The following is a 16,300-nucleotide window of genomic DNA, read 5'->3' on the forward strand; positions in this document are numbered from 1 at the left end:
TATTCCAGAAATGAACACTAATGCCTTGAACCACTTGCTATAACTGGTTATGTCCTTATAAATAATTCAAGCTAAAATATTTCAGTAGAATTAAAATAGGAGGCTGGAATACCCTAAGATAGGAAAAGAACTCAAGTTGCAAGATGAATTACCACCTGCTGGCATAGGAAATTTAAAGGACTATTAATCAAAAAGGTAATTGAGGAGTAAAATACATATATAATTCTCACAGACTACATGTTAGCAAGAAATAGAAAATCAAATAAACCAAAGTTCATTTACTTTACCATTTTACATTAATGAGTTGCTCCTATTAATTCTGGCATGTCATTTAAAAAAACAATACTAATGTATTTTTTGATACACTTTCTTTGGGATTACATTATTTGAACCATAAAATATAATATAATGAAAGGGACTGTTAATTACATGTTGCTCTGTAAGGCCTCCATACTCACCTTCCCAAGTCCTAATCCTGTCCCTCCAAACTATTCATTTTCTTTATATCTTTTTCTAGGATGTGGAGCACTAGAAAAGAAATTCTCTATACCCTATTTCCCGGTTACCAAAAAAGTATGTAGCCCCCAGTCTGTGCTGGGCTCCTTCCCAAAGCCAATCAGCAACTAACACAAACCAATACTACTCTCCCTTAGGATCATCTGAACCAATTCATTCCTGTGTCAATAGGTCATCTAGCTGCCTTCTCCAACCACAACAGAGCCTTCAGGCACACACCCCTCCATTCTTTGCTAGAATATAAACTCCACTGACAAAATAAAAATATATCTATTGGGTTCACTCAAAACCTCCAGAACCAGAATCACACATGGGGCATAGTCAATGGTCAATAGAGGTTTGTTATATGAACAAATAAATGAAATTTTTTCCCTTTAATCCTCAAAACCATCTCTATTTTCAACAATCCTCACTTCTTTTCCCACCATCTCAGTAGAAAAGACTTTTGCTTTAATTATGAGCAAGTGGAAAGCCACTATAAGTCTGCTTTCTCCGTCTCAGTTAATGGTAACTCCTTCATTCCAGATGCTGGGTAGAAAAATATGTTCTTCCATTATTACAAACCAAGGCACAATGGTGCTCTGAAAATGTCCTTTCCTGCCTTTCCCAGATCATATTTCCATAAATATTTTCCATGTATTCCACAGATTATATCCTTTCTTCCTATGAAGATGTTTGTCTTCCCATTTCAAGAAACAAACGAAAAGCCATTTCTTGATTCTATATAATCCTTGAGTGACTCACCATCTTTTCACTTTTCCCCATTTTTATAAGTAGTATATAATTACTGTTTCCATTTCCTTATCGCTGATTTACCGTCCAGCCTACTGATTTTTTGGCTTGCATTCCCACCACTCCACTAGCATTATTCCTGGTAAGTTCACCAATAATATTCTATTTGCCAAACTAAAATAAATAAATAAAACTAAATAAATTAGTTTTCCTCCTATTTTACTGTTCCCTCCTTCTCAGTCTTTCCAGTGGGTTCTTTTCCCTTAACTGAGCAGTGTACATTGGGTACCTCAAGGGTAGATTTTTCATATTTTCTATGTTCACTGTTTAAATAATCTCATCCAGTTTCAGACTACAAACCATCTGTATGCTGATTACTCTTCCTCTGCTTCATTTGAAGGTTCTCCGCACACTGTCCAATTCTTAAATGTTGTCTCTACCGTGTTTAGTCTTTAGATAGTATTTCTTCTCACCATATATGCAACTCTTCGGTTTTTTTCACCCATGTGATCAATTCAACTAATACCCATACATTACTGACTCCCAAGTATTTATCTTTAATATCAAAAGAGCTCCAGATCCATATATATGTTTTCAGGTCTATGAGACAGACACACTTGGTCCTACCTAAAAAGGACTGAGAGTCAAAAAAAAGTACTAGAAGGTACTAGAAGACCAAATATACTTGTTAATACACTGCAACAAAAGCATACCATCTCAAAGTAGAGCAGATTCACAGAGAGAGTATTTTCTTTAAGATATCCTTAACTAAAAGCTAGGAGTGATTTTATGTATATAGAAACATGTTTTTAGAGCATCAACATCATACAGTGAGTACCATCTGAGATTTCTCTCAGATTCCTTTTAGCCATTTTAATAGTTTGCTTAGGAAAAAATGATGTTCTGAATTTCAGCTAACTATATTTTCAGTGAGTAATAATTTTTCCTTAAAAATTGTCTAAGTTGTTATGCTAAAATCCAAATGAATATCTAATTCATTCAAATATCCATTAATTTCTATGACAATGTAGGTCAGAAAATGATTATCCAGGAAAAGTTATATATGCACCTTCTTGGTTTACAATATATAATAATATTTCTAATTCTTAATTCAATATCCTTCCCCAATTCAACAACATTGCCTTAATCTTCACCTCTGGTAATTCAAAATTATTTAAGAATATATAAAATTTCATTCCTGTGAACAAAACAGCTTGAGAAAACAGAGAAAATTAGAATAACAAATGGGCCACATGGACTGTGCCAGGACAGATCACAAAAATTATACCAATAGATAGACTGCTACCATTTTTAAAAAGAGTGATTTAACACTTTGATCTGGTTGTATGTATCAGTGTGTAAAGATCTCACAAAAAGAAAGTTCTTTAGGTTCAGACAAATGAATTTAAGCTCTCTATCCACCTTTATGTATGTTCCTTAATTAGCTCTATACACAATTAAAGCAAGAAAAGATAATCACTTTTCTAATTGTATCCAAGTAATATTGTTTTCATTTTTTTAGGCTCTAAAATAAAATTTAAATTATTTACTGTTTGTAATATGGACCTTTACTCATTTTTCTATGTTCCTCTTAATTATAAAGGCCAAACAAAATGAAACAATACTAGCTACTTTCTTTAGAAAACTCAACTCCTTAACGGTATTCTTTAACTCATCTGTATGACTAATTGTTTTAATTCCAGTAGAGTTACATACAGTGTTATATTAGTGTCAAGTGTACAATATAGTGATTCAACACTTCCATATATTAGTCACTGCTCATCATGATCCCCTTCACCTATTTTAACCATCCCCCCACTCACCTCCCCTCTAATAACCTGTTTGTTCCCTATAGTTAAGAATCTGGTTTTTGGTTAGTCTTTTTTTTTTTTCTTTGTTCATTTGTTTTGTTTCTTAAGTTCCACATATGAGTGAAATCATATGGAATTTGTCTTTCTCTGACTTATTTCTCTCGTTATACTCTAGCTTCACCCATGGCAAGATTTCATTCTCTTTTATGGCTGAATAATAAATATTCCATTGTATATATCACTGCAAGAGTTTGCATTTCCATCAACACTGTACAAGTGTTCTTTTTTCCTCCACATCCTCACCAATACTAGTGGTTCTTGTGTATCTGATTTTAGCCATGTTTAAAGATCTGAGGTGATATCTCATTGTGGTCTTGATTTGCGTTTCTCTGATGATGAGTGATTCTGCACATCTTTTCTTTTTTTTTTTCTTAAAGATTTTATTTATTTATTCAAGAGAGACAGAGAGAGAGAGAGAGAGAGAGGCAGAGACACAGGCAGAGAGAGAAGCAGGCTCCATGCAAGGAGCCGATGAGGGACTCGATCCCGGGTCTCCAGGATCACACCCTGGGCTGCAGGCGGCGCCAAACCGCTGCGTCACCGGAGCTGCCCTGCACATCTTTTCTTATGTCCGCTGGTCATCTGTATGTTTTTGCAAAATATCTGTTCATGTCTTCTGCTCATTTTTTAATTGGATTATTTGGGGGTTTTTTTTGATGTTGAGTTGTTTAAACATCTTGGATAATAACCCTTTATTGAATACATCATTTGCAAATATCTTACCCCATTAAGTAGTTTGTCTTTTGGTTTTCTTGATTGTTTCCGTTGCTTTGCAAAAGCTTTTTTATTTTGATGTGGTCGCAACAGTTTATTTTTTGCTTTTGTTTCCCTTGCCTCAAGAGACATATCTAGAAAAATGTTGTTATGGCTGATGTCAGAGAAATTACTGCCTATGCTCTCTTCTAAGATTTTTATGGTTTCAGATCTCACATTTAAGTCCTTAATCCACTTTGAGTTTATTTTTGTATATATGTAAGAAAGTGATCCAGTTTCATTCTTTCACATGTAGCTGTCCAGTTTTCCCAACACTATTTGTTGAAGAGACTATCTTTCTCCCATTGCCTACTGCCTCTTTTATTGAAGATTAACTGATCATATAATTGTGGGTTTATTTTTGGGCTATTTTATTCTATCGATCTATGTGTCTATTTCTGTGCCAGTACCATATTGTTTTTGATTACAATGGCTTTGTAGTATATCTTGAAATCTGGAATTGTGATCTCAGTTTTTTTCTTCTTTTTCAAGATTGCTTTGGCTATTTGGAGTCTTTCATGATTCCATATAAATTTAGGGTTTTTTTTTTTCTAATCCATGAAATATGCTGTTGGTATGGTGATAAGAATTGCATTAAATTGTAGATTGCTGGATATTCCTACAGTGGGGGGAGGGGCAAGATGGCGGAAGAGTAGGGTCCCCAAATCACCTGTCCCAACCAAACTACCTAGAAAACCTTCAAATTATCCAGAAAATCTATGAATTCGGCCTGAGAATTAAAGAGAGACCACCTGGAATGCTACAGTGAGAAGAGCTCGCGCTTCTATCAAGGTAGGAAGACGGGAAAAAAGAAGTAAAGAAACAAAGGCCTCCAAGGGGGAGGGGCCCCGCGAGGAGCCGGGCTGAGGCCGGGGCGAGTGTCCCCAGGACAGGAGAGCCCCGTCCCGGAGACGCAGGAGCTGCACCGACCTTCCCGGGGCTCGCAGGGAGGTGGAGCAGGACCCAGGAGGGCGGGGATGCCCGTTGGCTCAGGGGACACTAACAGACACCTGCGCCCCGGGGGAGTGCGCCGAGCTCCCTCAGGGCTGCAGCGCGCACGGGGGACCCAGAGCAGCTCGGAGGGGCTCGGGGGCGGCTCCGCGGAGGGGGCTGCGGGGCGGGAGCGCGAATCCAACGGCGCAGGCCCCAGCACAGGGCGCCGGGACACAGCCCAGGATCCGGCCTCCCCCGGGACAGGCAGAGGCCGGGAGGGGCCCAGGACAGCGAGGACGCTCCTGCCCCAGCTGAGCAGATCAGCGGCCCCGCCCCGGAGCCTCCAGGCCCTGCAGACGGAGAGCTCCGTGGTTCCTGCCGGAGCTGAATCCAGGTTTCCAGAGCTGCCCCGCCACTGGGGCTGTTCCTCCTGCGGCCTCACGGGGCAAACAACCCCCACTGAGCCCTGCACCAGGCGGGGGCAGAGCAGCTCCCCCAAGTGCTCACACCTGAAAATCAGCACAGGCCCCTCCCCCAGAAGACCAGCTAGACGGACAAGTTCCAGGGGAAGTCAAGGGACTTAAAGTACACAGAATCAGAAGATACTCTCCCTTGGGTTGTTTTTTTGTTGTTTTGTTTTGTTTTGCTTTTTGATTTGTTTGCTTCCCCCACCCTTTTTTTCCCTTTCTTTCTTTTTCTTTTTCTTTCTCTTTTTCTTTTTTTTTCTTCCCTTTTTTTTTTCTCTTTCTCTTTTCTTTCCTTCTTTCTCTCCTCTCTTTTTCTCCTTTTCCCAATACAACTTGCTTTTGGCCACTCTGCACTGAGCAAAATGACTAGAAGGAAAACCTCACCTCAAAAGAAAGAATCAGAAACAGTCCTCTCTCCCACAGTTACAAAATCTGGATTACAATTCAATGTCAGAAAGCCAATTCAGAAGCACTATTATACAGCTACTGGTGGCTCTAGAAAAATGCATAAAGGACTCAAGAGACTTCATGACTGCAGAATTTAGAGCTAATCAGGCAGAAATTAAAAATCAATTGAATGAGATGCAATCCAAACTAGAAGTCCTAACGACGAGGGTTAACGAGGTGGAAGAACGGGTGACTGACACAGAAGACAAGTTGATGGCAAAGAGGGAAACTGAGGAAAAAAGAGACAAACAAGTAAAAGACCATTAAGATAGATTAAGGGAAATAAACGACAGCCTGAGGAAGAAAAACCTACATTTAATTGGGGTTCCCGAGGGCGCCGAAAGGGACAGAGGGCCAGAATATGTATTTGAACAAATTCTAGCTGAAAACTTTCCTAATCTGGGAAGGGAAACAGGCATTCAGATCCAGGAAATAGAGAAATCCCCCCCTAAAATCAATAAAAACCATTCAACACCTCGACATTTAATAGTGAAGCTTGCAAATTCCAAAGATAAAGAGAAGATCCTTAAAGCAGCAAGAGACCAGAAATCCCTGACTTTTATGGGGAGGAGTATTAGGGTAACAGCAGACCTCTCCACAGAGACCTGGCAGGCCAGAAAGGGCTGGCAGGATATATTCAGGGTCCTAAATGAGAAGAACATGCAACCAAGAATCCTTTATCCAGCAAGGCTCTCATTCAAAATGGAAGGAGAGATAAAGAGCTTCCAAGACAGGCAGGAACTCAAAGAATATGTGACCTCCAAACCAGCTCTGCAAGAAATTTTAAGGGGGACTCTTAAAATTCCCCTTTAAGAAGAAGTTCAGTGGAACAATCCACAAAAATAAGGACTGAATAGATATCATGATGACACTAAACTCATATCTCTCAATAGTAACTCTGAATGTGAACGGGCTTAATGACCCCATCAAAAGGCGCAGGGTTTCAGACTGGATAAAAAAGCAGGACCCATCTATTTGCTGTCTACAAGAGACTCATTTTAGACAGAAGGACACCTACAGCCTAAAAATAAAAGGTTGGAGAACCATTTACCATTCGAATAGTCCTCAAAAGAAAGCAGGGGTAGCCATCCTTATATCAGATAAACTAAAATTTACCCTGAAGACTGCAGTGAGAGATGAAGAGGGACACTATCTCATACTTAAAGGATCTATCCAACAAGAGGACTTAACAATCCTCAATATATATGCCCCGAATGTGGGAGCTGCCAAATATATAAATCAATTAATAACCAAAGTGAAGAAATACTTAGATAATAATACACTTATACTTGGTGACTTCAATCTAGCTCTTTCTACCCTCGATAGGTCTTCTAAGCACAACATCTCCAAAGAAACGAGAGAGCTTTAAATGATACACTGGACCAGATGGATTTCACAGATATCTACAGAACTTTACATCCAAACTCAACTGAATACACATTCTTCTCAAGTGCACATAGAACTTTCTCCAGAAGAGACCACATACTGGGTCACAAATCAGGTCTGAACCGATACCAAAAGATTGGGATCGTCCCCTGCATATTCTCAGACATAATGCCTTGAAATTAGAACTAAATCACAACAAGAAGTTTGGAAGGACCTCAAACACATGGAGGTTAAGGACCATCCTGCTAAAAGATGAAAGGGTCAACCAGGAAATTAAGGAAGAATTAAAAAGATTCATGGAAACTAATGAGAATGAAGATACAACCGTTCAAAATCTTTGGGATGCAGCAAAAGCAGTCCTAAGGGGGAAATACATCGCAATACAAGCATCCATTCAAAAACTGGAAAGAACTCAAATACAAAAGCTAACCTTACACATAAAGGAGCTAGAGAAAAAACAGCAGATAGAACCTACACCCAGGAAAAGACGAGAGTTAATAAAGATTCGAGCAGAACTCAACGAAATCGAGACCAGAAAAACTGTGGAACAGATCAACAGAACCAGGAGTTGGTTCTTTGAAAGAATTAATAAGACAGATAAACCATTAGCCAGCCTTATTAAAAAGAAGAGAGAGAAGACTCAAATTAATAAAATCATGAATGAGAAAGGAGAGATCACTACCAACACCAAGAAAATACAAACGATTTTAAAAACATATTATGAACAGCTATACGCCAATACATTAGGCAATCTAGAAGAAAGCCACAAACTACCAAAACTGGAACAGGAAGAAATAGAAAACCTGAACAGGCCAATAACCAGGGAGGAAATTGAAGCAGTCATCAAAAACCTCCCAAGACAGAAGAGTCCAGGGCCAGATGGCTTCCCAGGGGAATTCTATCAAACGTTTAAAGAAGAAATTATACCTATTCTCCTAAAGCTGTTTGGAAAGATAGAAAGAGATGGAGTACTTCCAAATTTGTTCTATGAGGCCAGCATCACCTTAATTCCAAAACCAGACAAAGACCCAACCAAAAAGGAGAATTACAGACCAATATCCCTGATGAACATGGATGCAAAAATTCTCAACAAGATACTGGCCAATAGGATCCAACAATACATTAAGAAAATTATTCACCATGACCAAGTAGGATTTATCCCTGGGACACAAGGCTGGTTCAACACCCGTAAAACAATCAATGTGATTCATCATATCAGCAAGAGAAAAACCAAGAACCGTATGATCCTCTCATTAGATGCAGAGAAAGCATTGACAAAATACAGCATCCATTTCTGATCAAAACTCTTCAGAGTATAGGGATAGAGGGAACATTCCTCGACATCTTAAAAGCCATCTACGAAAAGCCCACAGCAAATATCATTCTCAATGGGGAAGCACTGGGAGCCTTCCCCTAAGATCAGGAACAAGACAGGGATGTCCACTCTCACCACTACTATTCAACATAGTACTGGAAGTTCTAGCCTCAGCAATCAGACAACAAAAAGACATTAAAGGCATTCAAATTAGCAAAGAAGAAGCCAAACTCTCCCTCTTCGCCGATGACATGATACTCTACATAGAAAACCCAAAAGCCTCCACCCCAAGATTGCTAGAACTCATACAGCAATTTGGTAATGTGGCAGGATACAAAATCAATGCCCAGAAATCAGTGGCATTTCTATACACTACCAATGAGACTGAAGAAAGAGAAATTAAGGAGTCAATCCCATTTACAATTGCACCCAAAAGCATAAGATACCTAGGAATAAACCTAACCAAAGCTGTAAAGGATCTATACCCTCAAAACTATAGAACACTTCTGAAAGAAATTGAGGAAGACACAAAGAGATGGAAAAATATTCCATGCTCATGGATTGGAAGAATTAATATTGTGAAAATGTCAATGTTACCCAGGGTAATATACACGTTTAATGCAATCCCTATCAAAATACCATGGACTTTCTTCAGAGAGTTAGAACAAATTATTTAAGATTTGTGTGGAATCAGAAAAGACCCCGAATAGCCAGGGGAATTTTTAAAAAGAAAACCATATCTGGGGGCATCACAATGCCAGATTTCAGGTTGTACTACAAAGCTGTGGTCATCAAAGACAGTGTTGTACTGGCACAAAAATAGACACATAGATCAATGGAACAGAATAGAGAACCCAGAAGTGGACCCTGAACTTTATGGTCAACTAATATTCGATAAAGGAGGAAAGACTATCCATTGGAAGAAAGACAGTCTCTTCAATAAATGGTGCTGGGAAAATTGGACATCCACATGAAGAATGAAACTAGAACACTCTCTTGCACCATACACAAAGATAAACTCAAAATGGATGAAAGATCTAAATGTGAGACAAGATTCCATCAAAATCCTAGAGAAGAATACAGGCAACACCCTTTTTGAACTCGGCCACAGTAACTTCTTGCAAGATACATCCATAAAGGCAAAAGAAACAAAAGCAAAAATGAACTATTGGGACTTCATCAAGATAAGAAGCTTTTGCACAGCAAAGGATACAGTCAGCAAAACTCAAAGACAACCTACAGAATGGGAGAAGATATTTGCAAATGACATATCAGATAAAGGGCTAGTTTCCAAGATCTAGAAAGAACTTATTAAACTCAACACCAAAGAAACAAACAATCCAATCATGAAATGGGCAAAAGACATGAAGAGAAATCTCACAGAGGAAGACATAGACATGGCCAACATGCACATGAGAAAATGCTCTGCATCACTTGCCATCAGGGAAATACAAATCAAAACCACAATGAGATCCCACCTCACACCAGTGAGAATGGGGCAAATTAACAAGGCAGGAAACCACAAATGTTGGAGAGGATGCGGAGAAAAGGGAACCCTCTTACACTGTTGGTGGGAATGTGAACTGGTGCAGCCACTCTGGAAAACTGTGTGGAGGTTCCTCAAAGAGTTAAAAATAGACCTGCCGGGATCCCTGGGTGGCGCAGCGGTTTAGTGCCTGCCGTTGGCCCAGGGCGCGATCCTGGAGACCCGGGATCGAATCCCACGTCAGGCTCCCTGGTGCATGGAGCCTGCTTCTCCCTCTGCCTGTGTCTCTGCCTCTCTCTCTCTCTCTCTCTCTCTCTGTGACTATCATAAATAAAAAATTAAAAAAAAAAAATAGACCTGCCCTACGACCCAGCAATTGCACTGTTGGGGATTTACCCCAAAGATACAGATGCAATGAAACGCAGAGACACCTGCACCCCGATGTTTATAGCAGCAATGTCCACAATAACCAAACTGTGGAAGGAGCCTCAGTGTCCATCGAAAGATGAATGGATAAAGAAGATGTGGTTTATGTATACAATAGAATATTACTCAGCTATTAGAAATGACAAGTACCCACCATTTGCTTCAACGTGGATGGAACTGGAAGGTATTATGCTGAGTGAAGTAAGTCAGTCGGAGAAGGACAAACATTATATGTTCTCATTCATGTGGGGAATATAAATAATAGTGAAAGGGAATATAAGGGAAGGGAGAAGAAATGTGTGGGAAATATCAGAAAGGGAGACGGAACGTAAAGACTGCTAACTCTGGGAAATGAACTAGGGGTGGCAGAAGGGGAGGAGGGCAGGGGGTGGGAGTGAATGGGTGACGGGCACTGGGGGTTATTCTGTATGTTGGTAAATTGAACACCAATAAAAAATAAATTTAAAAAATAAATAAATAAATAAATTGTAGATTACTGTGAGTAGTATGAACACTTTAACAATATTTGTTTTCCTAGTACATGAACACGGAAAATGTTTTCCATTTCTTTGTGTCACCTTCAATTTCTTTCATTAATGTTCTATGGTTTTCAGAGTACAGGTTTTTTGGATTTTGGGTGCAACTGTAAATGGGATTTTCTTAATTTCTATTTCTGCTTCTTTATTATTAGTATATAGATATGTAAAGGACTTCTGGATATTGATTTTCTATCCTGTGAGCTTATTACTGAATTCATTCATCAGTTCTAGCAGTTTTTTGGTGGAGCCTTTAGGATTTTCTCTATATAATATCATGTCATCTGCAAATAGTGAAAGTTTTACTTCTTCCTTACCAATATGAATGCCTTTTGCTTCTTTTTGTTGTCTGATTGCTGTGGCTAGGTCTTCCAGTACTATGCTGAATAAAAGTGGCAAAAGTGGACATCCTTGTCATGTTCCTGATCTTAGGGGAAAAGTTCTCCATTTTTCACCATGATGTTAGCTACGGGTTTTTCATATACAGTCTTATTATATTCAGGTATATTTCCTCTAAACCCAGTTAGTTAAGGGTTTTTATTATGAACAGATTTGTACTTTGTTAAACGCTTTTTCTCTATTGAAATCATCATATGCTTTTTATTCTTTCTCTTATTGATATGATGTATCACATTGATTGATTTGTGAATATTGAATCATCCTTGCATCCCAGGAATAAATCCCACTTGATAGTGGTGGATAATTTTTTAAATATATTGCCGGGGGCTCTCTGTGCCTCCTGGATCTAGGTTTCTGTTTTCTTCCCAGATCAAGAAGTTTTCAGCTATTATCTCTTCAAATATACTTTCTGCCCCCTTTTCTGTCTCTTCTCTTTCTGGGATCCCTATAATGCAAATGTTATTATGCCTGATGGTGTTGCTGAGTTCCCTAAGTCTATTTTCATTTTCTATTATTTTTTTCTCTCTCCTGTTCCATTTGATTACCTTCCATTATTCTGCCCTCCAAGCTGCAGCTATGTTCTTCTGTTTCTTCCAATCTATTATTTATTCCATCTAATGTGTTTTTATTTATTTTTTTCAAATATTTTACTTATTTATTCATGAGAGACACAGAGGAGAGAGGCAGAGACATAGGCAGAGGGAGAAGCAGGCTCCCTACAGGGAGCCTGATGCAGGATTCAACCCCAGGACCCCAGGATCATGACCTGAGCCAAGGCAGATGCTCAACCACTGAGCCACCCAGATGTCCCATTCACCTAATGTATTTTTAATTTCAGTTATTGAGTTCTTTAACTCTGATTGGTTCTCTTTTGTTTTCTATCCCTTTGGTAAGGGTCTCGCTGAGGTCCTCCACTGTTTTCTAAAGTCCAGTGAGTATCTTTATGACCATTACTTTAAATCTCTACCAAGCATATTACTTATTTTCATTTTACCTCTTTTGCTGTGATTTTTCCTTTTCTTTCACTTGGGAAATATTCCTCTGTCTCATTTTGTCTAACTCCTGTATCTATTTCTGTGTGTCAGGACAGTCAGCTACATCTCCAGGTCTTGAAAGTAGTGGCCTTAGAAGAGGAGGTTCTACAGTGCTCTGTAATGTAAAGTCCCCTGTTCACCAGAACCTGGCACTTCAGGGGTGTCTTCCATGTGTCTTACATGCATTCTACTGTTATGGCTGAGCCACTTCTGCCTTCAATCCAGTCATTTGCAACAGCTCTCCTTCCCTGTTGTGGACAGGATTTGATCCCTGTGTTGTAAGTGGACCAATCTGGGGCCACCTTGGGCCAGTCCGGGGCAAGAGTCACTTTGTCAAGGTGCTCATACCTGTTGGAGCTGTTTGCACACTGCCAGGTTTATGGCATCACTTTGGGTGTGCTCTGGTCATGATGTATTGGAGGGGATGTGTCCACAGAATGCAGGGGTAGGGCACACTGTTAGCAAGTTAGGTAGGTTGTGTTAGTGCTACACTAGTTCATGTAGTCCACTATTAGTCCATGTACACTAGTCCATGTAGTCCATCTGAGGGATGGGGAGAGAAATGGTACCTGCCAGCATTTTTTTCTTGGAGAAGTCTCCCAAGGATCCCTGTTTCTCTACCACATGCTCGGAAATTAGTAACCAAATCTTCCTCCCATTTACCTCAGTATTTTTCAAACTGCTATTTCTATGTTGTATTTCAACTGTTATGCTGTCTTTTTAAGGGTAGGTCTCAGACTGCTATTAGCCTCCCAGAGCCCAGCCCATAGATTTTCAAAGTGCCAGGTGTTAAGCCCCACTAATTGTAAGAACTCACAAAATTCAGCAACTCTGGTTTTCAAAGCCAAATGTTACAGAGATGCATCTTCCCAGTCCAGGTCTCCATACCTGGGGGACCTGGTATTAAGAGCCTGTACTTTCCCCCCCTCTGAGTCCAGTGTGTCCCTCCCACCCACAGACAGTTCACCAGGTACATTTACCTCCTGATCACATCTCCACCTTTCCTACCCACTTTGATGTGGCCTCTTCTCCATATTTAGCTGTGGAGAGTCTGCTCTGCCAATCTTTAGATTGTTTTCTGGGTTATTTACACTGATGTGGGTGTTATCTAGTTGTATCCATGGGACAAAATGCCCTTAGCATTTTCCTACTCCACCATCTTCACTGGAAATCTAATTTGTGTAACTAGTTTTGAAATCAGAGATCAGAAACACATCAAAGTGGCTTCCTTATAAAAATAAATACCTTTGTTTATAACTGAATTTTCTAGGCACTGAATATCTTCTCTCAGTTGTATCACAAAAGAGTCCACATTGCTTCATTTTATCAGACTTTGCCATGACATTTTGTTCATCCTTGACTATTTACCCTTGTTCCTCAGGCACTGAGCACTGTGCTGATGGGCATCCAGGGAGCACATCTGGAATCACAGCCTCTTTCTTAAACACTACATGCTCTATTTCAATGACCAGTGCCAACTTAGTTCAGATGTTGGTTAAATCAAAGATGAATTCTAGTTTTTTCAGTGCCTAGAATACAACTTAAACTATATAGTTATATTTAGATTATGCTAATTTAGATTCTTTCCCCAAATATACTTCTTAGCATCTATAAGGAAGAGCTTTTTATTAGTTTTAAAAAACTTGCTAAAGTACCTAGAATCTACTTCTGATTTCTCACTATCACTAGCTACATAGAGAATACTTTTTTTTCTGTAGTCCCTTTGTAGATTTTGGGATAGGGAGAAACAAATACTACTCCATTTGCTTAAGGTGGTAAAATCTTGGCCTCCAGAAAATGAAGGGCCTATACATACAGGCAACAGCTTAGTGTTCACGTTCTACCTACTGCTTAGAAACCTGTTCCTTAATCCAAGGTGTAAAGAAAAACAAAAACTATCTTTCATAAAAAGGAATTAATTTGGGTAAGTCAATAAATCTCTGCCAAGAGTCAACATGTCTAAATATATTGTTATAAATTATGACTGGTCCTTTAGAAAACACTACCATTAAACTATACAATGAGGAAACTATGCCATGCATATTTTGAAAGAAAATCATGCTCCATATATTATGAACCACATATGATAAAAAATAAGAGTTTCATTAGTTTAAATAACAGGTGTATAACAATTTCCATAGTTTAATATAAAGGACTCATTTTTCAAGTTAATAATTTAAGTTATAGGCAGATAAATTTTACCTTAGTGTCATATAGTTATATTTGTTTTTTAAATTTATTTATTTTGAAACAAGGTGTAGTGAACATTCACTTTATAAAATGTTTTATCTTGAAATAACTTCAAAGTTACAGGAAAGTTGCAGGACACAGTTGTTCGAAGAATGTCTCTTTTGCCTTCACTCAGATTTCTCAATGATTACCATTGTAGCACATTTATTCCCTCCTTCCTCCCTCCAGCAGCACCTCCAAACCCATTATCATTGGTATTTTTGTGAACCATTGAGGAGCAAGCTGCAGATATGATGCCTCATCACCCCTAAACATTCTAGTTCATATTTCCTAAAATAAGAACTCGGGACAACATAATCACCACATAAGCTTCCAGATCAGGAAATCATTTTAATAGAACACTATTATACAATCCACAGACTGTATTCAAGTTTAACCAACTGTGCCAACAACGTCACTTTTTCCTATCTGGTCCAGAATCCAATGCAGGGCACATGTTGCATCTAGCTGTCATATCTCTTTAGTCTCTTTCAATCTGAAGTAGTTCTTTAGCTTTTTTGTCTTTTACGGACTGGAGAATTCTGAAGAATACAGGCCTTTCATTAGGTAAGATGGCCCTCAACCTAGGTCTATACCATACTTTCTCACGGCCAAACTCATAAGATGAATCTTTACCCAGAATGTCCCTGAAATGAGGCTGAACTCTTCTCAGCTCAACACTCAGGAGGGACACAATGTCAGTTTGTTCCACCTGGTCAAGTTGCTGTTTACCAAAAAAGGATCATTTTCTTCTTTTGTAATCAACTGAGTATTTTGGTAAGAGATATTCTTATATTACATCAACATCCTATTCTTTTTTTAATGATATTAATTTATTAATTAATTAATTAATTTATTTATTTATTTATTTATTTATTTATTTAAAAGAGATAGAACATTAGTGGGGGGGAGAGAGAGAATCTCAAGCAGAGGCCCCCTGAGTGTGGAGTACGATGCGGGGCTCAATCTCACGACCCTGAGATTATGGCCTGAGCTGAAATCAAGAGTTGGATGCTTAACTGACTGCACCACTCAGGTGCCCCATTATCCTATTCTTCATAGAACATCCAGTCACCAGCTTTAAAATCTTTGATGAAAAAAAAAAAAAAAATCTTTGATGACTCCTGCCTATATCAGCTACCACTGGTGGTTGCCAAATGGTGGTTTTCTGTTTATATAATTCCTTTTGCATTCATTCAGTAAATTTTTCTTCTCCCTCTTATATTTATTTATTCACTTAGATCAATATGAATTTTGGGACTCCTATTTTGTTCGATGGTTTATAATTAGTTGTTACCATTGTTTATTTTGAGGCTAAACTTGTCCTCCATTTTAGCCAACAGAAGGCACTTCAAGCTGGCTCCTCTGTCACTTTGGCATATCAACATCATTTGTGAAACATCTCCTTACTTTCTGGTACAGTAAGATGATCCAGGTTCATTTCATTTTGTACTTTCTCTGTGCTGAGCCTTGAACCAGCTCTACGTCCTAGGAGCGTGGTATTTAGAAACCGAGGTCTCAGCACTTGGCATGATCATTGCCACTGGAGTGTCAGATTTTAGGCGTTCTTAGAGGACAGAGCTAAAAAATATGTGTCTGTATTCACAAATACACTGTATCTATTACTCTGTTTAGATATATTGAAAAGATGAGTTCATTCTAATTCCTCCAATTCCAATTTAACACCTCAGGAGTCTTTCTTCCCCTCTTCCTTTCTATATTTATAAATTCTAATTTCAACAGTAAGAAACACAGCTCTTATAATCCTCA

At 38.8% G+C, this 16,300-nt stretch overlaps 1 protein-coding gene and 1 long non-coding RNA gene across 3 annotated transcripts in view; one reads left to right on the forward strand and one right to left on the reverse strand.

Annotated features, from left to right (window-relative positions):
• Window positions 1–16,300, reverse strand: part of VWA8 (von Willebrand factor A domain containing 8) — a 353,299-nt gene that overhangs the window by 268,499 nt on the left and 68,500 nt on the right. The window lies entirely within an intron of this gene.
• Window positions 1–16,300, forward strand: part of LOC144287998 (uncharacterized) — a 236,382-nt gene that overhangs the window by 162,856 nt on the left and 57,226 nt on the right. The window lies entirely within an intron of this gene.

Source organism: Canis aureus, chromosome 17 (assembly GCF_053574225.1).
Source record: "Canis aureus isolate CA01 chromosome 17, VMU_Caureus_v.1.0, whole genome shotgun sequence".
In the NCBI taxonomy this organism is placed as follows: domain Eukaryota; kingdom Metazoa; phylum Chordata; class Mammalia; order Carnivora; family Canidae; genus Canis; species Canis aureus.